We start from the raw sequence: 24,207 nt of genomic DNA, 5'->3' as shown, positions 1-24,207 counted from the left end.
TACCAGAATCTTCATCTTAACCGTGGTTGGCTTCGTCCCTTCTGTGTACCCTAATCCTGATTTCGTTGGGGGTACGCACATGGTGAGCACTGGGAATACCCAGGGATGGAGGAGAGTGTGTGTCTGTGTGTGTGTGTGTGTGTGTGTGTGTGAGTGTGTGAGATCTGGGGTAGACTCTGAGGTACAGACCTAGACACAAATGCTGCACTGAGCAGTGGTGCAGGAGATAAATGCTAAACCCGTCGGACCCCAGACAAGTCTGGGAGGAGCAGGAGGAATGATGCCTGTCCTGGATAACTTTCTTCCTCTTCCTCCAGGACTTTTGCTCTTCATCCTTATGAGCTGGGGGTGGGGAGGGATTCCTGTTCCCTGCAATCTAACCCTTCTTTTGGACATATGAATATGAGTAGGCGATAGGAACACAGAGTTGTAACCATGTCTGAAATTGACCAAAACTCATATGAAATATTTGTCATTCTTTCTTTATTCTCATAATAAGGTTTCTTATCAAGGTTTTCTTTTCTGCTTTATCTGTAAGACGACTGTTTCTTACTGAAAAGGAAACTTATGTCATAACGTCTACAAGTCCATAACTTCCAGGAGAGTTCCTATGCTTTCTTTTCTTTCAGATTCTTCTTTCTTGCTCTCTTTACACACACACATTATATATTCATAAATTAATAAAGAATATCATAAAAGTAGGGAAAGGGAAAGGTGGCCTATAAATGATAAATTCTGCTCAAAACAGAAGAAAACAAATGCCTGACTAATGTGGTGAAGTAAAACAGGCTTTTGAAAACCTGTTAAAAAGAGAGTTCACTCTCAGAATTAAGAGGTAGAGATGTCATTCTCTGTGTTGAAAGAGAGCCTATCATGAGTCCTGAATGGGGACAGAGCAAACAAGGGTATGCGTGCGAGGCCATGGCTTGCATAGCCCTCAGTAGGCTCGTCTCCATTTTGGCTACTTTCCATGAATTTTTGGTCCAAGAGAACACATCTGAATGAGCCTTATGTCCATGGAACAGTGCTTACTGAACATTTAACCTGAGGAAAACACTGCAGGAGGCAAGGAGGACCAAGACATACTCAAGGAGGAGCTGAAAGACAGACAGAACTCTTTAGTCCAAAGAAAAGGCGTGTGAGATTTGAGGGAAGTGGCATTCACATCGTGATGGAGGATCAGGGGTAGATTCATGGACGAGAGCACTTGGAATTGAGCCTTGAGGGGTGTGTGGACATTCAAGAGGTAGGGGTGATGGTAGGGGTGGCCCAGCCCAGATGGAGCATGAGCGAAAGAAAGCCCAAGGAGGCACGTTAAGGGAAAAGCAAACAGAGACTGAACATTGTTTTATATCAATAATATATTCTAGAGCAGATTTTAAAGTAGAGGAATAATGTGAGATAAGATTGGGAAGGTAGATTGTGTCTTTGGGGGGAGGTTCTTGAATCCTGTGGAAGAAGGGAGAGAGTTTTTATTCAGTAGGTAATGGAGGCTCATGGAGGATGTTTAAGGGATATTTTGCAGCCCTGAGTAACCTCAGACAGCCCAGGCAGCCATCCTGGCGTACCCTTTTGGTTGGTCTTCTAATTTAAAAAATATATATATATATATATTTTATTTATTTATTTATTTATTTATTGGCTGCATTGGGTCTTTGTTGCTGCGTGGGTTTTCTCTAGTTGTGGAGAGTGGGGGCTACTCTTTGCTGCAGTGTGTGGGCTTCTCGTTAACGGTGGCTTCTCTTTTTGCGGAGCACAGGCTCCAGGCGCATGGGCTTCAGTAGTTGTGGCACATGGGCTCAATAGTTGTGGCTCGTGGGCTCTAGAGCACAGGCTCAGAATTTGTGGTGCATGGGCTTAGTTGCTCCACAAAATGTGGGATCTTCCCGGGCCAGGGATCAAACCGATATCCCCTGCATTGGCAGGTGGATTCTTAACCACTCTGTCACCAGGGAAGTCCCAGTCTTCTAATTTGAAGTGCAGCCATTCCAAGCTGGCTCAGAGAGAATAACGAGAAGACCAGTTAAGAAAAGGAGACCAGGCTGGGGATCGCAGTGGCCCAGGGCAGCTAACACACGGGCAGGGGGAATAGAGAGAAGGGGCTGCTGTGAAAGGTGGGCTGGCAAGAGGATCTCAAGGGAGAAGCCAAGCCCAAGTGGGCGCTTGCGCTTTGTGTCTGGCAGGATGGTGAGGCAGACACCGGGAAGCCTGGAGGTGCTCTTTGGAGGGAAGGCGATAAACTGGGCTTGCACAGAATGGTAGAGGTCACGGTCAGAGCCACTGTGGGAATGTCTTCCTGTAGGAAGCAGGGCAGGGAAAATGGGCTAATAATAGGAGGGACGAAAGGAGTGAGAAGGAGTGGAAAGCCATCCAGCAGCAGGAAACACCTAGGGGAGGAGACAGTTTCCGGGGGGGTGGGCAGAGAGAGAGAGAATGTGTGAATTGTGTCAAATGCTGCTGAAGAACTCAGGAGAATGATGTGGACAGTGGGTTTTTGGATTGGAGTTTGGGAGGCCTCAGGGGGTCATCCTGGAGAAGTTGAGTTTCAGCCGGATTGAAAGTGATGAGAAGTGTTGTAAGTCCGCTTTAGAGAGGTATTTTTGATCTTTCCCTTTAAAAATGCTTTCCATTTTCACAGTGTCATTAAAAAATCTGGCTGGCATATTGCATTGACGAAAATGGGTAATATAATATTCTAAATGTGAATACGTGCACTCTAGTAGATCCAGGAGACTGTTTAATGTACTGGAGAATTATTTTTTCAAGCATTCCGTGGTGTCCAAATTGGGTAAATGTACCCCAGAAAAGTGAATCAATTACTCCTCGTTGACTAGTAAGGTTAGACCAACTGTTTCTGAAACCTTAGGACATAATAGCTGACTATAGACTGATGTTCATGATGTCTGCTTCCTGGATCAGCGTGCTTTAAATCCTGAATTTTCAGGCCAAGTAGCTCTTCACAGCTTCAAAAATATACCATAACTTCTAAGTGATCATTATTCTGATAAAAGCTACTGAGTGCCTGGTCTTGTGAAAGTGGTCTTTGATACAAGAGTAGCATCAGTAAGCAGACACAAATATTCAGGGACTCACACCCAGGAAGACATTGTGTCTTGTAATTGTCGGTCTGTCAATGACTTTTTTCAGAGAGGCATGTTTTGTGGTTAATTGAGTGTACCTTTCTTTCCAGGCCATGGAAAAATCTAATTATGTCGTTCTTGAGCCTCTGGTTTTAAAAAAAAAAAAAAAGATGATTATTTCAAGAGGTCTTTTTTCTTTCAATTTTGTCCTGATCTTCACCTAAGTTAGATCTCTGAGGTCCTGTATAGTAATAATATTAAAGCTATAATTTATAAAAATCATCTTCATTCCTGATCCTTCTCTCCTCCTTCCCATGCAACTTTAAAGCAGTTACAATTTTAACTCGAAAATTCAAAGAGTCAGTGGGAAGGTGTGAAGAAATGGGACTGAAATGGTCTCCACATTCTACCCACTGGACCTGGTGGGATTGGCAATACAAGGTGAAGGGAGGAGATGTAGTCTATAGTTCATACTCTTTCTAAGTGAACCCTCTTACTCCCAAGAATTCAGGGTTCCAGACTGCTTTGGCTTCTGGAGTGGATTGTTTAGTGTGAAATATTGAACCCCCTTACAGCAGAGGTCCAGCCAACGAACATGTGGCCCTCTATTTGTGTTTTAAAAGAAAATGATGTTATCCTCCAACGACTGAACCCAGGTACGTAGGGAGATTTCAAGCTATAGAAAAACTCTTTTTGGGGGGGGGTACATGGTAGAAGGCTTTTCTCTAATGAGAATATGTTGACCATCTATGAAAATGATTCCATTACTACTCAGCACTTCCTCACATTGCATTTTGGAAGGAGAGAAGGATGGTGTGTTTCAGAAAGAAGTCTGCTTTCTTAAATGGGGTGGAGTAGAACTAAAGCCACAAAAAGAGTTATAATTTGTTTTCTTCACCCTGACTTCAACTCTTGAGAGGGGATGTTGTGCATGTTTGATTTGAGTCTTCCTTGAATTCTCATTTTGTTCTCATGAGAGAGCATGTCTTAGTGAGATATGTCCAGTGGTTTGCTAGTAAATGTTCAACAACTGGCTCTGTCTAAAAAAAAGTGCTTCTGCTAACTTCCCTTGTGTAAATACTCCTCCTAAGGCTGATTTCTGTCTATCAACGAGATGTCTCTGAATGAGGAGTTGGGGAAAGTGCACGTTCAGCTCTTAAGAGCCAGTACGTGCTGTCTCGCCTGTCTGGCTATGTCTCTTCTACCGCCAGTCACAGTGATGGAAGGGATGTTTGTGAATAGCCTGTTATATTCTTGAAAGATAGAAATGTAGCTTTTCAAGAGGGAGGGGATATGGGGATATATGTGTATGTATAGCTGATTCACCTTGTTGTACAGCAGAAACTAACACAACAGTGTAAAGCAATTATACCCCATTAAAGATGTATAACCCCCCCCCAAAAAAAACAAAAAAACCAGTAATGAGGTGAGAAAAAAAGAAATGTAGCTTTTCTTGATAAACATGATATAAATTGCTGAGGGATGTTGAAAGTAAAGCATAAAACATAGGGGTTTCAGCATAGCTCAGATATTTTCAATTTTTTAATGACGGTAAAATACTAAAAAATGAGGGCTAATTCGTTTTCACATGCCTTCACCATCTTCACCATGCTTCCTGCTGGCAGGTGACTGTTCAATTGCCCAAGCGTGTCTTCCATGCCTTCATACTCAGTTTCCCTCTTGCCTAGAATGCCCCTCCCTTCCCTGTTTCCCAGCCACCTAGAAACCTAGGCCCATCCTTCAAGGCCCAGCCTGGGTGTTACCTCGTCACAGTATTCTGACCCCAGCAGGCCAGCTTGTCCTTCTTTCCTTGGTATTTCCACCACACCTTCATCTTAGTGCCTGCCTCACAGTAGTTAGTCTCTTTGTCTTTCCCCCTGTTTTGTGAACTTCTTGAGGCCAGAGATTGTGCCCTCAGTGGCCCCATGCTAACTAAGGCCCAGTGTGATCTGGGCTTTGCCCACTTCTCCGGCCTCATCTCATGCCTGGGTCCTTCCACACTCATCACTTTGGCCGTTTGGGACTTTTCTCCTCTCCTCCTACGTGACGTGCTCTCTTCCACTTCAGCACCTTGGTCCATATTACCACCTCCACGTGGATCACCTTCTTTTTGCTCAGCTAGCACCTGCTTATTCTCAGGTCTTACCTCTTTAAGGAAGCCTTCTTACTTCCCCAGACTAAATGCGGTCTCCCTGACGGATGTTCCCACAGCAGTCTCTTCTTTACATCACTGCACCCAACACATTCGTGGTAATTTAACATAAGTCTTTCCTGCTAGACATGCAACTGCATGAGAATAAGGACCTGGGTCTTTTTCATCGCTTTTCCACGCCTAATACATCTTAGGAGCCCTGATATTTGCCGAATGATTAATCGTTGGAGAAATATTCAGTTTGGCTACTTGAGAATATGAGGATGAGAAGTAGTTTCAAAGGCCAAAGAAGATCCAAGAGTAAAAGTCAAATCTAGGAAGGCAGCTCTGTCAGTGGAGAGTTGGTGAATCACGTCTACGAGACAAATTAATTTAATTACCCTGTGCGACCGCTTCATTTGCAGTGATTATTCGTTCACTGAGCTGGCTAAATGAGGCCCTTATCATTCACCTCCTCATTTTACTACCCTGGAGATCAGAGATGCGGATCTCTTGCGTGTTCGTAAGAATGAATTAAACCTCCCTCCTAGTACTACGCAAGCCTGTGTGCGTGGACGGTGTGTGCAGCCCCTCTCCCTGGCCCTGGGAGGCCGTTCTGGGATAAGGAGAGCAGGCACTTACCTCGCTCTTTGTGTATTTCCTTTGTGAGCTGAAGATTAATGCATGGAGTCCCTCCTTTGGTTCATTTCGTTTAAAGAGAAGATTGAAGGCACTGAATGTAAAATTGAACATAGCATTTTGACGTTTCTTCCTGTGAGAGCTGGGCTGCTCTTAGATGCTATGAGACCCTGGGCACTGCATATGTGGAGAGTGGGTTGGCATTCTTCCAAGTTCTGCACTCCTTGTATACCCACCTCTGAAAGCACTTTTGTCCCCATGCAGGCAGAGATGGTCGTGCATCTTGAACCTGGTTCCTCCCAGCCTGCAGTAGTATGACAACTTGGTTTGGGTGGGGTGGAAAGGATTATGGTATGCAAACTGGGACTTAGAGGAAACCTTAACAGTTTCCTAGCCCAAGCTCCCACCCACGTAGGAGTCCCTGCCTTCCTGGCTCCTGAATTCCACCAAGCGGAAAGTGGGCCAAGCAGACTTTGCACTACTTAGAGGCACTTAACAATAAGATTCTCCTGCCCTGGCCACCCTCCATGGCTTATTAGAATTTCCTTACATTTCCCTGGCTCTTCAGAATATTACTCTTTTCTTTGCTATTCTCTCTTTGCATCAGCCAGAAGCCACTTTTATGAAGCCCCATTTGTCCTCTGGAAGGTGCTGCTGGGCACCTAGTGGGTAGAGGCCAGAGCTGCTGCTAAATACCCTCCCATCCACAGGACAGCCCCTTGTGACAAAGAAGGATCCAGCCCACAGCATCAGGAATGCTGAGGTTGAGAAACTGCTCTCATGCTGTGTCGTAGATACATCATAAGCCATGGTTTAGCATTCAGGTGAATGTGAATGGAGTAGGACGGAGTTCTTGGCGGCATGTAGGGTCTCCAGTGCTGAGCACGCAGTGGGCCCTCGCGATGCGTATGCTGAGACACAGTCACTGCCTTCTGGACTCCCACAGTCCCAGGTGTGACCTGATCTGTTTTTTTTTTTTTTTTTTTTTTTAAACATTTGCACATACCTCCTTTTTTGCTAGAGGTATTAAAATTTTATTCAAATTTAACAATACTACTTTTATAATAAATACATAATATTTATATGTCCTCTGATATATCCCCAATACATCCCAACTGTTGTTGTTATTATTATTCAATGGCAAAATCATTTTTAGAATATATTAGTGTTAAATCACTTTTGAATATGTGGATTTTTTTCTTATTGAAACTGTGTCTCCATATCACTGTATGCCAAGATTTTGTAAAATAACTGAGCTAAACGTTGATCTGTTGTTTTGATCCTACCACGTGAGCAGTGGGAATCTTTCAGAGCTGATGTATTCCCAACCTTTTCATTGTTAATTACTTTCAATGCCTCTGGGAAAAGGAAAGAAGTTCTTTCCCTTCAAAAACGGGAAAACAAAAGTTTTTTTTTTTCTTTTGATTCTAAAGACTATGGCTTTCTGCAAGTCAGTAGAGCTGAACACTCTTGTTATAAAACCTATGTTTTTATTGTGCAATGCTTTCTTTCTTTGCAGTTCCGAGGAGACTCCCAGAGTTATTGTTTAATTGGAAGCAAACATGCTTCTCTTTGCATTTTGACCCAGAGATCCTCCCTGAGAGTCCAGAGTGCTTAGGGCTGTGATGGGAACTTGTCCTGTCCTCTCAGGGAGAGACAAGCGAAGGCCACGTCTGTAGGGTGTGCTTGGAAAGTAAGGAAAAGAGGTGATGCAAAGCTATTATTACAGATTGTTCGGAACCCGAGTAGATATTTAAAAATGTTATGGAGGGATTGAAGAGGGCAGAGAATAGGAAAGTCGAGCAGGGGGTTAAGTTTAAGAATCACTCTGCATTTTAAAAAAATAATAGATGTGGTGGATTTATTTTACTGCTTTTGAAAACTTAGCTGCCCATGTGACAATTGACAGCATTTCATCACTTCCTTGCCAAGTGGGTTAAAAATTAAATTAAGCTTTCTGCTTGGTAAAGTATGTCTTCCCTGGCTAAGAAACTCTCTATTTCCAAGACTATTAAATCTTATATTCTGTATTTCCTTCTGTGACAGTCAGGTGGGAACACTCTATCCTTCCATTGGAGAGCACTCTATCCTTCCATTGGAGAGGTTAGTTCAGCTCCCATCCTGCAGGTGAGGAAGGAGTGACGGTGAGGACATAGGGACTCACCGGAGGTAATGAACCCCATATGGGGCCGTCTCATGCTTCATGAGGATTGATTTAGGAAAAGCAGGAGGGTGATTGAAGAACTGTGTTGTCATTAGTATCTCTATTAGTATATTTTTTCTGGAAAAAGCAGTTTAACGGGAGGTGAGGTACAAAGGCAGGAGTATGGATTTTGGTGTGATGATAAGGTCAGCTTTAGAATTACTTTTATAATAGCTTTATTGGTATATAATTCACATATTATACAATTCATCCAATTAAAATGTAAATTCAATAGTTTTTAGTCTGTTCACAGAGGTGTGCAACTATTATCACAATCGATTTTAGAACATTTTCATCAGACTAAAAAGAACCCCTGTATCCTTCAGCTATCACCTCCCATCCTCCTAAGCCCCCAGCTGCCCAGCCCCTGGCAACCACTAATCTAGTCTGCTTTCTGTCTTTATGAGTTTGCTTATTCTGGACAGTTCATTGAAGTGGATCATGCAGTATGTGGCCTTTGGTGTCTGGCTTCTTTCACTTTGCATAATGTTCTCAAGGTTCTTCCATGTTGTGACGTGGATCAGCACTTCGTTCCTTCTTACGGCTGAAAACATTCTATTGTGTGGACATAACATATTCTGTTTATCCATTCATCAGCTGTATGCGAACCACTCAGCAGAATCCCCAGGTGCCTGATGAGTGCTCAGTGAATGAACGGATGAGTCCGTTCATGCAACATGCGTTTATGGATGACCCACTGTGTGCCAGCAGTTGGGGATTCTGAAGCCAACAGAGCAAAGCTTTTACTCTCCTGAGGCTTTACGGTGCACCAGGAGAGACAGGTGACAAGGGAACATGTGATATGCTGGGTGATGGCAAGTGCTACGGAAACCATAAAGCAGGGTGAGGAGGACTGGGCTTGGGAGGGTTGCGATTTTACATATGAACATAGGTTCCTTTCCTCTACTCAATCCCAGTACTTCCCAGGGAAGTGGTGGCAGAGCTGGGAGAGAAACCAGGTGTCCTGTTACCTGAATGGTGCCTCTGACATCGTGAGATTGGCCTGGATACTAATGGAGAGCAATCTGGCCCGTATTTCTCTGCTTTTCACACAATTTCTCGTCCCTGGAGAAGGCACTTTCTCCCTTTTCCTTCCCTGTGCACTTTATATTCTAAACTCTAATATACGTGAAAAGCTCACTGTCATTTTGCCATTTGGTGCTTTTGTGGGCATTGAATATTCCCTTTTCTATTAACGGGATTTAATTTTTAATCAGTTAACCATGGAGGAAGCTTGCTTGTGGTGCCTACTCTGAGGCTGGCATTTGCAAGCACCTAGAGCACTGCCTGATGCCGTGAGAGCCTGCCTCCTGCCTGTGCGGGCAAGAGCAGTAGCTGCTAATAGTGTGTCATGCATGCAAAGGCATCACAGACTGTGCACCAAGGAGCACCTACCTAAATGCCTTAAAGAAGGCTCGTTTCCCTTTATCCACTGCCCCTTGCAATGTTGACAGTTTGGTTTTTAAGAAGTGAAGTGGGGCTTCACAAAAATTACGAGGTAAGTGTTGCAAGCAGAGCATTTTCAAAAAAGTGATTATTTCTTCTCTGACTACAGAAATGTGTGTCTGAGATACCTAGCAATGAGGAATTGAAGTCCACTTAGGAGAAAGCTTTGTCACCGTAGCATTCCTTTTTCATGGAAGTATATTTTCCTCAGAAGCCTAGAGCTGAATCCACTGGGTACTGTGGCCATTATGACTGGGGTGATGTGACAGCTGACATTTGGAACCACTACTAAGACCCCCTTGAGTCAGTAGAGTAAGATCAGAGGCTCTGCTAAGTGGGTCTGGGATGCAGTGGAGAGGCTTCCTGCCTTCACCTTGGAGCACTCCCTGGGGTAAGTTATTCACCCAAGTGAGAGCTGCCTGCTGCCTCAGGGAGAAACACAGGTGGTGGAGCTCATGGAAGACCCTACATCTCAGGCTCCATGGCATTTTCTCCTTATTTAACTGGTTAGGGTTCTTGAATGGCAAAGTGAGACTGTGCTAACAGTCTGTGAGTAACTGAGAACCATGCTCTGAAGAAGGAATCTACCTCCAACAAAAAGAAATAAAATCAACATATTTATAATAATAGGTATTGCCACTATTATTGATAAAGCACTAAGGTTGATAAAAATCTATTTACCAAAATTGTATATTGCAGCAATCTTTATTTGGGGCTTAATTTTATTTAAATGAAAATAATTATGTAGGTCTACATGTACATTGTTTAAAAGAAATCTAAACAGTACAGATGAAAGCAATGAAAAGTAATTCTCTCTCTCACTTCTGATTCCCAGTTTTCCTCCCCAGAGACAGAGTTCTGTGCATATTGTTGAAAAGCTATTCGATACATTTTCAATATTGCAGTAATTTATGAATGACAGCCTGTAAATAGCATGTAGTCAGCCAGGCCTGGACCTCTATCCTAGCATCACTGCTCTCCAGCTCAGCACTTCACTTCTGGAAGCCTCTGTATTTACTTCCCTTGTAAGGCCGTTAGTGTCAAATAAGATAATTCTTATATATCTGAGGTCCTAGCTATAGTCAGTGCTCAGTAATTGATGGCCTATATTAATGATTATGTATGATTTATCCACTACGTTATGGTCGCCAGATAGAATGTAGGGCTCCCAATTAAATTTTCAGATAAACAATAAAGAATTTTCTAAGTATAAGTGTATCCCAAGTAGTGCAGGGGATATACCTACACTAAAAATAGTCATTTGTCTGTAAGTCTAATTTAACTGGGCATTATGTATTTTTATTTGTTAAATTTGGCAACCCTACACTGAATGCCAAACTCTGAGTCATAGGGCATGGAGAGAAGAGCATTCTAGAACATAGAAATGTTAGAGCTGGAGGGGGACTCTGGTTTAATGCCCTCATTATACAAGGTCCACCTTTAGCACTCTGAGTGCCAGCCAACCTAGCCAGATTCTTAACTGAAAAAGCAGTGTGAGTGGGAGACTGTGTACCTGGCTCTACCCTCAGGACCAGTCTATTGCCAGCTACACTCATGCATTGTCTACTTTTCTCTGTCCCTCCCCACACCACATCCTCCCTTCGAAAGTCTGGAACCGAGAAAGAATCTTCCTTTAGTCACGGCTGTGGGTTACTGCAATGAGGGGAAGGGAAGTGTGAAGGGTGAGGAAGACCATTTAGCAAGCTCTGGGGCAAACTGATGGGTCTCAAGGTAAGTGAGGTGGAGATTGTGGGTCAGGGTGGTGGTGGTGGGGGGCGGGATAGGTAGGAGGCAAAACGTTTACCCAATGACACATGTCTGGACACAAAGGGAAGTTTTTGGTTAGTGTCTCAGGGTTTATGGAACTCAGGACAGGCTTGGTTAAGTGTGGACCCTCCTGAGTGGTACCCTCCCCTTTCTCTTTCTTGGATAGAATAAAACATGAAATGTTGGTGAATGTTGCATGTTGAGAGGAGGAGGAAGAAGCATTTGACATTTGGCCTCTGATAACTCAGCTAAGCTCCCTCTTAAAAGCATGTTATGATTATAATTTTCATGAAAAATAGGTAAACATCTTGAAATGGAAAAAAAATGTAAGTAAACCTCTCTTTTCCTAAGTATATATTATCCTACTATAATTTAGGTTTCAGAATATTTTGGGGGTCAGATTTTAAGAAGACCATTCTCTTTCCTGTGCTGTCTGGCTCTGTCTATCTCAGCCTCTGTCTTCTATCTCTGCAAGCCTGTCCTTCCTTCTCACCCATTCTACCCAGGTCATTTCAGAGTACTGTACCTCTGGGATTCCCATAAGCTTCAGTTTCTGTAAAGCCCAAGAAAAATTTATGTCCCTACATTTACCGAGTGGCATCCCAGGGGGCAGACGGTAGGGGGAAGATGATTTGGAAACTGTTACCTTCCCCATTTTCTCTCGTAGAAAGGAGGCTGATGGTCACCTGTGAAGCCACTAGAATGAGAGTATCTAGGGCCAGAGGGGAAGGGTTTTCTAAGCCAGTGGCTGCCCCAGTTTGCTGGGGGGTGGTGGAGGGGTGGTGTGCATTGATGAAGGGGAATGAGAGGAGAGGTCTGATTTAGGGCATGAAACAAAAAGGAACAATAAAAGACATTTCATGGCACTAATAAGTCTGGGGATGGTTGATGAAATTATTTTGATTTTGGAAATTAACTTGAGAGCTTATTTTTTGAAATATTTAAAGTTTTTCTTCCTACCTCCTTCCAATTATAACTATCAAATTATTGGGGAAATTGTTTCTATATAGTAATTAACAAAATGCTAAGGTTAGTTTGGTCTCTTAAAGAGGTTTTGAATTTCTAGATGTGTATTTTTGTCACACTTTTCATCCGACTTTTTTTAGGATGCATAAAAAGTAAAGAATTCCTTTTAGGAAAGGTAGATGCAGAGAAATGATGTGCGAAGTGAATTCTGAAAGAAAAATCTGACTAATCAGCATGGGGTTGATATGTTACAACACTTCCAAAGGCCTTTAGGTGAGGAAGACATAAGAATCATAGGCCTGAAAAATTACCATCAGTAAGTTTGGAGTTTAATGAAGTAAAACATGCTCTTCACTTAATGGTGCCAGTTAGTTAATCTTTGGCATACTCAGTGAATTTAACTATTGGCAAAGTCATGATTCTTTTCTTTAAAAATCAGGACAAAGGTTGACCATCTTGCTCCCGAATTTATCCTTGATTAAAAAGTAAAATCAAGTGGAAAACATTTTTTTTTCATTTTAGTTGTTAATGAAGCAGAGGAAGCATTTGCATGTAGATAAACACTTATCTGTTTAAGAGTTGGTTTGAGTGATAACTACTGGTTATGTGACTGCCAACATTTAAAGAATTAACAAGAGTTATTAATAAGAGTTATGAGCTACTTCATGTGATAAGACATGAACCATCAATTCCTTGTAAATGTAGGCTACAGAGATTATGGGTTGGACATATCCTTGTTTCATTACAGGAACTCAAATGCACATGCATTATTGTCCAAATGTTTTTACTCTGAAACTTGTAAAAATTGATAATTTATATCCCAAGATAATTTAGGTCTAGCATACATAGTTTTCCTTGGCTTGTTAGAAATGTTGGCTTTTTAAAATGAATCTTCAAATATACAAAATAAGCTGACCACAGTTAAAGGGAAGAAAAACAATTAGCAGAAGATGATCAAAAGCTTAAAAATGTTTGTATGTCCTCTGGATCCTTTGGACTTTGTATCATAGTTATTTTAAAGTTCGTGTCTGACAATTTCAGCTGCTAGCCCGTCTGTCTGCATTTGTTGACTATTTTTTTGATGTAATTGTGCATATTGTAATTTTTTGATGTATGCTAGATATTTTGTGTAAAATAACTAGAGACTGAAGTAAACAAAATTTACCTCTAAAAAAGGACGTGTACTTTCTTGTTGCAGACTGCTAGTGTGGGGTGATGGAGTCAGGTCTCCAGCCAGGTCTGGACTATTTTGCAGCTTTGATTCAGTTCACCACTTGCTTCACTATTTTGAGAGGAGAATTAGGGCCTTCTCCCCTGTGGGTTTAGGGATCTAAGCACTGCTGAGATCCAGAGATCTCTTTGTTGATTACAGCTGAACTGATTGCTTTTCTAGTGGTAGGAGTGTGCCCTGTTTTGCAGTCCTCTCCTAGCTTTTTGGATTTCTAGATAGTTCACTTTGTTCTCCAATCCTACCCTATGTGTTTTGTACCCCAGGAGATTCCTCTCTGCTTTCCAGAATGTTCTAGGGAGGTTTCTCTCAGCAGTTCTTTCCTGACCCAGCCCTTTCCAGCTGAGAGCCCTTCGTGTCTTCCTCCAAGGAATTGCTTCCTCTCAGCTCCCCTGTTCTTGTTCCCACCTCTCTGGGTTGGCTCTCTTGCAGGAGGAGGCTGCGTGTGCCTTGGGGGAAATATCTCTCAGTTCTGCTGTGCCCCTGGCTTTCGTACACAGCCCTGAGCATCAGTGAGGACCTGTGGGAAAGAATGGGCAGGTAGAGGCAGACCTGTTCTGGGATCAGGACTCCTGGAATTCTGATCTGTCATTCCAGCTCACATGTGCCCGTTAGAAGTTCATTCAAGGTGTGGCTGGTTCCTCTTTACTCCCACCCTTGGAGGATTCATCCTCTTCTTGTTGCTCAGCCAGGGAGGAGAGCTGCCATGGGTTCCTTTTTGCCTCAGAATGGCTGGTCATTAACTCAAGTTCAAGTTTAGTTCAATGTGCATTTATAGCTTGTGCATCTCATTTGGTTGTTAGAGGGTAAGAGTTCCTTACAGCTTTCTACATAGTACCTAGAAGTTGAACCCCTTCACATTATCTTTAAATATATCAAGAAAATTTTATATCTTGACTTCTTAGAGTGGTCTGTCATCCATGTAGATTGCTTCCTCCTCTCTGCCTATTAAAATAGTAATGGATTTTTTTAGAACCAGCTCAGGTCCATCTCCTCTGTGAAGCCTTCCCGAATCACCTAGGGCACAGTGTCACTCTTACCTCTGAACTCTTTTAGTACTTAATGTCGCTACAACTCCCTTGGCATTGGAAATGTAGCTGTGCATTTTTAGTTATTTTGCCTGAATATGTCCCATCTAGCAAGTACCCATTTTGAAAAGTTGGGCATATTCACGCTAGCAGAATTGGTTGTAAATGCATTGATTTGGCTCCCAAATGCAGAGATGCTAACAACTACTTAGAAGAAGCGTAGAAGAGCAGCAGGAGCCCAGGAGGCCTCAACAAGTTATACACTTTTCCTCTGAAAAAGGAAAGTAAGAGATTGAATCTGGAAAACAAAAACTACCTATTTTTATCATCAGTTGTGCATGGAACCGTAGTAAAAAGCAGAAAGAAGTTGTTAATCAATCTGGAGATCATAGGAAGCAATTAAGCAAGCACCGTGGTTCTGTGGAAAGCAAGCCTGACCAGGTCTGTTTCATTTCCTTTGGAAATAGTGTACAGTCACAGAGACAAGGAGGAGAGACGGTATAATCTATTTAAGTTTCTAATATTATTTCCCTTTGTTTTTTTGTGAATCTAATCAAGAGGTTGTGGCAGAGACTGAGAATGAAGAGTCTTCATACCCTCAAAAAAAGATGGATGATTTTATAGCCATGGTACCCAGGAAACACCAGAACTGGCTTCAGATCAGTCAACGACAACTTGCTTCTGTGAGTGTGTATCTGAAAGCCAACCAGTCAGGGACAGTATTAGGCAATGAAAGTTAGCCATTTGGCAGTGGACTCACTCCAGTGAGCACGCTTCTTAGTCTGGTGTCAGTCCACTCTAGCATCTGCAGCCAGCACAGAAAACATTTCTAAGACTGACATCTTCCCACTGCTGCCTCTTCCCCCAAACCCTGTAGAAGACCAGCAGTTAGCTTTGCTCAGTGAAGTCTCGTGTGACCTCCCCTTACTTAAGTAGGTACTAAATTCAGCATTTTAGGTTCATACTTTAAATGATGGGTCTCATCCTTTCACGTCCTTTGACAGGTTCCACCAAAATAATTTAAAAAATTATTTATTTATTTGGCTGAGCTGGGTCTTATTTGCGGCATGTGGGATCTAGTTCCCTGACCAGGGATCAAACCCGGGTGCCTTGCATTGGGAGCATGGAGTCTTAGCCACCAGACCGCAAGGGAAGTCCCCAAAATAATCTTGAAGGTCCTCAGTTGCAGCATTCCATGGATTCATTGGGCCTATGACATGTTTATTGGGCAACTTGTGTACAAATTTTATTTGTCCTCTGTGTTTGCTGCCCGATAAGTCTGTATCTACAGTGATTTGGGCTCTAACAGGTTCTAGTGTTCTTGTTGCGAAATTTATTTTATTATACCAGGGTTTGTAACCAAACCATCTCTGACTTCTTTCAGTGACTTTGGCTGCTGAGTTTATTTTGATATTCTACGGTTTGTATCTTAGAATTTGTTTAAGAAAATTATTTTATGAAAGTTAGACCTTTTGGTTTGTAGGCACATAATTTGTTTAAAAAGTCGGACTTAAGCGTATGAAAAAGTGAAACATTAGAGGTTTTGGTTTATAGTTATACTATTTGGTAAATATTTTTGCCTTTAGCCCGTTTATTCTTCCACTGATTGCTTTGCTTTTGCAATTGTTTGACTGTTTGTATGGTAATGTCTAATGTGTTTTTGTTACTTCCTGGATTGTCTTGTGCTCCACAGAGAATGGGTGTAGGTGCAGGCTCAGTAAATTTTCTCACCGGTCCAAACCAACCTTGAAGACAAATGGCTGGAGGTCTGTTTGATTGGTGGCCAGTTTGTTCATTGCTGATCGCTTATACTTTGCCTTGGATCCCCTTCAGAATCTTCATAAAAACACTGCCAGCTGGAGATTGTTTTGTTTCATTCATGTTCTGGAGTCCATAATTCTCTGGTATTCTACTACATGATCTCTTCCGAGGCCTCTCTCATTAGTCTGTGTCAGTGTTTCACTCTCCTCAAGAACTGTTTCCTACATGAAGTTGCTCTGTAATCTTCGCTTTTGCACTTACCTTGGTAAGTGGCAAACATTTTTTGGTATGGAATAACAATGCCCGTTTGGGAAAACTTTTAACATTTCAAAATTAATACCTTTAAGAAGGACTCTAGAAAAATTAGGAAATAATAACATTCAAAGGTTTGATGTCAGCTTCTTTAAAATTGATAAGCCAAGGAACCCACAGAACAAAATGCTGAGTCCAAGGTTATTCTCTAAAAAAAGTTCTAGTTCACTGTCATTCAAACCACGTGGAACCCACTCTCCTTGCATCCCCCACCTCTGTGTTATCTTCACCATCCACTCTGCAGTCCTTCTCTTCCTTCTGTTCCTACCTCCGACCTCCTAAATGAGTTACCCTTTCTTCAGGGTTTTCTCAAGATGAGAACATGCACATTTGATCACATTATAAAATGTCTAGAGCAAAAGATTGATGCATAGAAATGGAATTTAAACCATGGTCTAGAATTGAGTTCAGGGCAATAATGAAAACAATTGAAACCTCAGTGAGATGGACAGAAGTTTACTGCAGAATTTGAGATTTTATTAGATATTTATTGTTCTGACTATCAAATCTGTACCAACTGGTTCATTTTATTGTTAGAACCCTCAGGTGGAGAAAAGTGGTTAAAAGCATAGGATGGGAAAGACAAAGAGAGAATTTAAACAGCTCAGTGGTCCATAATTTAATAATTGCCCTGAGAGGGCAAGAAAAGCAGTATATTCCATGAGGCTATTTCAGAAGTCTTTTCCAAAGAGAAGATTGGACAAAGATTCAAAATTGCAAAGAAAATGAAGATGAGTCAATAGGAGCCTTAGAAAATAGACCCTAGGAAACTTTTAAGCAGTACTCTGGCTAGACCTGGCAGCTCAAGTAAAGGGAGCCTTGTCCTCTCTTTTTGTAAGTGGGCTTAGACCTGAAATAGAGGATTTAGTCATAAATAAATAAATTGGAATGGAAAATTGCCAATTTAAAAGAGCAAATAGGATGGAAATGAAAACAGATTTCTGGATCTCCAGGGTAAACAGGATGGACATGAAAACAGATTTCAGGATCTCCAGGTAGAACAATTGACCTCTGAAATAAGGACAAAAACAGGACTGAAAGTCTGTGCATAAAGATGTCTGTAGATATTTTCAAGCGGAGGGCCATTAGGAGAACCAAGATTCCATATTAGCAAAGAAACAAAAGCTCAAACGTGGTATCATGCAAGAGAAACGTTATCACCCCAGATTTCCGCTCCTTCCTCTAAACTTCCAGGGGGAATCATCTAAAGATATAAAGAAAACAATCAGCTTTCTTGTTAATATGGTTTCTGCTAAATATATCTGTCTTTTATCCCACTGCCTTTGAACATTCAGTCCTGCAGAGTGACATGTGAAAGTTTTGCGTGAAAAGTAAAAGGACGTGCACATTGACTGGCAGTAAGTACAAAAGAAGGGAAATAGTTTTGTTAAAAAATTGCAGTCCTTTTGGTTTATAACATTATGTAAGTTTCATGTGTACCACATTATATTTTGACTTCTGTATATACTACAGTGTGCTCACCACCAAAAATTCAGTCACCGTAACGTTGACCCCCTGTACCTATTTTGTCCTCCCCCAGCCCCCTTCACCTCTGGTAAACACTACTCTGTTTTCTGTACCTACTGTCTGTTTTTGTTTGGTGTGCTTATTTATTTACTTACTTGCTTATTTATGTTCCACATGTGAGTGAAATCATCTGGCATTTGTTTTTGTCTGTCTGACTTATTTCACTTAGCGTAATACCCTCAAGGTCCATCCATGTCTTTGCAAATGGCAAGATTTCATCTTTTTTTATGCTGAGTAGTATCCCGTTGTATGTATATACCACATCTTCTTTATCCATTCATTCCATCAGTGGGTGGGCCCTTAAGTTGTTTTCCTACCGTGGCTATTGAAATAATGCCTTGATGAACATAAGGGTGCATGTATCTTTTTGAATTAGTATTTTTGTATTCTTTACATAAATACCCAGAAGTGGAATAGCTGGGTCATATTGTAGTTCTGTTCTTAATTTTTTGAGGAATCTCTATATTGTTTTCCATAGTGGCTGCACTAATTTACATTCTTACCAACCACGTATGTGTTCCCTTTTCTCTGTCTCCTCGCCAACACTTGGTATTTCTTGCCATTTCAATAATAGACATTCTAATGGGCATAAGGTGATAACTTACTGTGGTTTGGTTTGCATTTTCCTAATAACTAGTGATGTTGAGCACGTTTTCATGTGCCTGCAGGCGTCTGTATGTCTTCTTCGGAAAAATGTCTATTCAGCTCCTCTGCCCATTTAAAAATGTTTCATTTTTTGTTGTTGTTGAGTTGTATGACTTCTTTATATATTTTGGATATTAACTGAGTAGTCTTATATTTAAGTAAAATGTTGCGTTGTAACAGAATACAAACTAAATTGTAAAAGGCAAACTTGAAGACATACAGAAAATTGTAGAAGGCTAGAGAGGACATAAATTGTATTTGCCTTGGTTTACTAATGCCATTAAATAGCAGGATTTTCTAATAAGCCTGAGTCCTATCCCATGTCCCAACAGTAATTTTGGGATCATAATCAGAAGAATACTCATTTCTCCTTGGTAATACAACCACTATAAATTTAATTAAAGATCTACTTTGTTTCTAAAAATGACAAATGTAATGTACTGAGAAAGGCTTATTTTGAAATGTGTCTTAAAATTCTCCTACACATGATTATTATAGGTGATTTAGGCAACAGAATAAACACATTTATGCATGATTTGAGAAATAACTGAAGAATGAACTATGGCCTCAGAATTCCTATGGGCAAAAGACTCACAACATGGGCAGAAAATTGAACAAAGTCCTGAGATTGATTTTTCTCATATTATCATAAATCTTTCTTTTTTATGCCTATGGAATGTCAGGCTATACGCTAGGGATGCAAGCTCAACATGCAGAAAATTCTCATCTTCTATTATGGTCTCTTCCTTGATCTGTTAACCAAGGCTTATCTTTCTTGCCTCAGAATAATTGCAACCTTGGGTACATTAAGCAAACCATCTTCAAATCTTGGACTAAGATCACTTTTAAATATGATGGTACTACAATCCCTATCACTAATTGAAAACACTAATTTTCTGCTAGGCAACTATTCATAAAATATTGTTACTTTGTCCTTTTCCTATTGCCAAATAGCAATGCAGTTAAGCTTAACAAATGAAGGAAAGTTGGCTGTTTATGTTTCTGTAGTTTGAGAAGTGTTCATACCCAAAACTGATCTTTTAGACACTCCAGTGACAAATTGGATTGTGTCAGATCAGTTTGAGGATGGGCAGAGGGTCTCTAGGGCATGCTTTCAGTCCATGTCTCACTAGAAATAAGTTAGGAACAGATAAAGCATAACTTGAAGATTGGATATACACTAACTATTCCAGACTCTTGTGGGGGAGATTCAGTCCCTTACCAGAAGCTAAATTGTCTCAAATGGCTGAAGATGTGGTCCTCTCTAGAGCATGTTAAGTGACTAAAAAGAAAAGTAAAAATATATACCAACAAGCTGGTGTGCTATTGGAGTAGGTAGTGGTTTTGCAATGCTTTTGAAACAAAAAAGAATTTGCTATCAGAAAGGTGGAGGTCCATAGAAAAAGAGATGGTGTAAGAGCTGGAGGAAATGCATTAGCAGATCATCTTGGCAAACAGGCAGATGTACTTATACAAACACTCCTTATAGAACAGAAACATAATCCAGGTAAAGATTCCATCAGAGACGTACAAAATTTGCTCTCAATTCTGAAAAGGAACAATGGGAACAATTGGGTTGTAAGATTTATGAAGATATGGTATTTGACAAAGCTAAAATGGCTTTTGGTAGTACCAGATGACCTTAAATGGCCATGTGCCAAAATCCTCCATGAAACAACAGATCATGATAGAGACCAGTTGGCTACATCATTAAACAGACACTGATGGGGACCTTTTTCTAGGATAGCAGATGGTCAATTTATGCTTTATCTGTTCCTAACTTATTTCTAGAAAATTGTATAAGTGAGACATGGACTGAAAGCATGCCCTAGAGACCCTTTGACCATCCTCAAACTGATTTTACACAATTGACCACTTTTGTGGCTTGTGAATATGTACTGGTAATAGTATATTTATTTTCTCGGTGGGTAAAAGTATTTCCTTATTGAAAAGTCACCACATTCATAGTTGTTAAAAAGTTAGGTTATTTAAAGTATACTTGAAGCATTCCAATTTATCTATTCAGCGATAGGAGGTCACGTTTTACTAGAATTTTTTTTTTTTTTGGTGAATTATGCAAGGCTTTGCCCTTTATTCAAATCTTCACTGTCTCCATCACCCTCAATCCTCTAAAATAAGAAAGTAACAAATGGGATATTAAAAGCATAACTTAGTTAAACTACCAGGCGTGTGTGAATTGCCATTATCTAAACCTCTACCATGCACTCTTCCTTCTCAGGGGCGGACAGACTTAAGTACGTAGGAAAACCCATGGTTGATTCCAAGCTGATCAAGCCAAATATTGCAAAGGACTGACCCAGTATTCTCAGTCCTGTTGTCAACAGCGGGAAGCTGACTCTTCGTACCAGTCACTTAAGCAGCCCCTGCACGACCTGCTACTGGGTAGTTTGGTATCCTAGAAAATACACCAGAAAAAGGCTCCCCTTAACTCTGACCAGAAAAGACCTCACCAGAATGAAAACTTGCAACCATCAGGGACCCTAACCTGAGGAACTCCAGAGAACATTTAAAAGCAGATGATCACGAGGTCATCTGGTTACCTAAGAGAACCACCAGAGGACCTCACAAAGTAGGCAGCTTCCACCCAAGACTATCAGGACAAGATTCTTCTACCTGCCTGGAACCACTGATTACCACTCTCTCCTTAAATAATTGTGTTCTTTATTTTTTGGCCTTATTTTAATTCTTTCTCTGTTTGACTATGTGCTTCTCTCTTATAAAGTTTCCCTTTCTATTAAAACAATGTTCTATTATAACATTGCCTAACAATGTTATAATAAGGACAGTTATGACCCTAATTCTGCACTTCAGCTATTCGGTCTCACTTAGTTCACGAAGCCAATTTGAAGAATAGTATAAAGCAGTGGTTCTCAAACTGTGGTCCCTGGGCCACTGGGGTCCTGAAATCCTTTCAGAGGATTGTGGTCAATATTCTCTTCATAATAATACCCAGGATATTATTTACCTTTTAAATTTTGTTGACGTTTGCCCTGATGTAAAAAAGTAATGGTGGTTAAAACTGCTGGTGCCTTAGCTTGAACCAAGGCAGTGGCACCAAACCGTAGTAGTCGTCTACCCTTATTGTCATGGATGCACAGCTTAAACATTTGCCAGTTCCTTTGAGAATTTCCTTAAGCTGGAATAAAAATTATAAATTTTATCAGATCTTGGCCCTGAGAATATCTTTTTGACATTCAGTGTGACGAAATGGGAGGAGCACACTTCAGCTATTACACCAAAGTAGGATGGTTGTCCCACGGGAAAAGCCCTGGGCACGGCTGCTGGAGTTGTGAGCTGACCGAGCTTCTGCTTTTCAGGGAACACCGTTTTTATTATTTTTTTTATTTTATTTTTTTTCATAAATAACACCTGGCAGTTTATTAACCAATGGCATACACTGCACAACAAACTACCTCACATCTTTCAGAAAGAAAAATTGCTAAATTTGAAAAGACACCATCCACTGAATTTGGACACAATTAAAATGTGATATAAATACTTCTTTGGGGAGGGGACACACACTTCTACTCAATGAAGAGAAACATTTGCAGAGTCCAGGCCTTTTATTTTCTTTACACCCATCATGCCATGAACTCGTAGGGAATGGGCTCCAGCAGCTCAGGCTCCTTTCCATTAGTTCTCACGAAGTGTGCTTCTCTGGGTGGAGCAGGCTGGCGCTTCAGCTGAACGCAAGTACCCTTCTCTTTGGCTTCCTTCTTTTTCTGATCATTTTCCTTCACCCGTTTCAGGAAGCTATCTCGGCTCTTAGAGTGCTTAATATGCTCGATACGCACATTAATTCTCTTGGCAAGAATCTTGCCCTTAACTTGTTTGTTTACAATGATGCCAACAGCATGCTGGGTAACATTGTAGACTCTTCCAGTTTTGCCATGGTAACATTTGTGGGGCGTTCCTTTTTGTACAGTGCCCATTCCCTTGATATTTACAATATCACCTTTCTTGTAGATTCACATGTATGTGGCCAAAGGAACAACTCCATGTATTCTAAAAGGCCTAGAGAACATGTAGCGGGTGCCCCTCCTCTTCCCTTTTGTGTTGGTCATTTTGGCGAATTACTGGAAGATGGCGGTTCCGGCGGAAAAAAAAGCTAGGGAACACCATTTTTAATTGAGAGAAATAACGGACAGGCAAACCAGTTTTGTAGACTTGGGCGTTTGGCACATGTTTACTCAAAAATGGACCAAGGGAGTTTGTTTCTTAAAAGAAAACATCTAATAAAATTTGGTATCAGTGATAAAATTTGAGTTTTCAAGGAAAAATTAGAATTTTGGGAAACTTATATCTCTCATCATGAGCTTGCCAACTTCCCAATACTTAAAAGACTTTCCTGATGGCACCAGTGAAGATGTTAACAAATGTGATTTTTGATATTGTATGATTAAATGTGGTAACATTTGTAATACCTGTATTACTCTGTGAACTAGTATTTTTGAAATTACTAAAGCATGAAATGACAAAATCATGTATAGATAAAATATTCATTCAACTGTAGGATCAATGAATTTTAATATAGCAGAATATGAAAAGTTCATTGATATATCAGCTTCCTTTGCAGTTAACCTTTAAGAAACTATCAGTTGTTAGGTTTGATGCAGTATCAAGAAAGAAAATCCACAGGTATATGAAAAGACTATTCCAATATTTCTCCTTATTCCAGTTACTTGTATGAGGCCAGATATTTTTTCATATGCTTTGATGAGGACAACATATTGCCACAGATTGAATGCAGACACAGATAGTAGAATCTGGTGTCTTCACTTCAGCCAGTCCTTAAAGAGGTTTGCAAAAGTGAAAAGCAATGCCACTCTTCTCCCTAATTAGTTTGTTTTGTAAAATATAGTTACTTTCATGAAAGCATATTATTTTTGCTAACATGTAATGGGTTTTTTTATTGTTCTTTTAAATCAAGTAAATATTTACAAATTGCTCAGTTTTAATTTGTAATACAATAAAATATCAATGGATATAATCTACACAAACAAAAGGTCTTTGGGGTTCTCAGTACTTTTTCGGTTAAAAAGGTTTGAGAACCAAAAAGTTAGACAAATCCAAGGACAAGTTTTTGAGTAATTTACTGTGTAGCATTAGATAAAAAATACAGGTGTATAAATGTTATTCTGATGGGATGAGTTCCTACTAAAAATTTGGCTTGAAGGTTCCTACTAAAGGAAGTTAAAGACAGCAGAATTTGAGGACTGGATGGAACCTCAAGAGTCATCTACACCAGTGGTTCTCTTCCCTGGATGCAAATTAGAATAACTCATGGAATTAAAAGTAAAACAAAACTTATGCTTAGGTTCCACTCCAGACCAGTTAAATCACATTATCTGGAGGACGGGCATGGTTATCTAAGCATTTTTTTTTTAGTTTAAAAGGTACTTTAATAATGGATTTAAAATGTACTTTCTTTATGGTCTTTATTGGAATATATT

General features: G+C 40.6%; 1 pseudogene; it reads right to left on the bottom strand.

Moving 5' to 3' along the window:
- Positions 1-22,294: 22,294 nt before the first annotated feature.
- LOC130853636 (60S ribosomal protein L21-like) lies at positions 22,295-22,843 on the bottom strand (annotated as a pseudogene).
- Positions 22,844-24,207: the final 1,364 nt, after the last annotated feature.

The sequence above is a fragment of the Hippopotamus amphibius genome, chromosome 5 (assembly GCF_030028045.1).
Source record: "Hippopotamus amphibius kiboko isolate mHipAmp2 chromosome 5, mHipAmp2.hap2, whole genome shotgun sequence".
NCBI lineage: Eukaryota > Metazoa > Chordata > Mammalia > Artiodactyla > Hippopotamidae > Hippopotamus > Hippopotamus amphibius.
The sequence above is the reverse complement of the archived record's forward strand: the minus strand, read 5'-3'. Positions and strand labels throughout refer to the sequence as shown.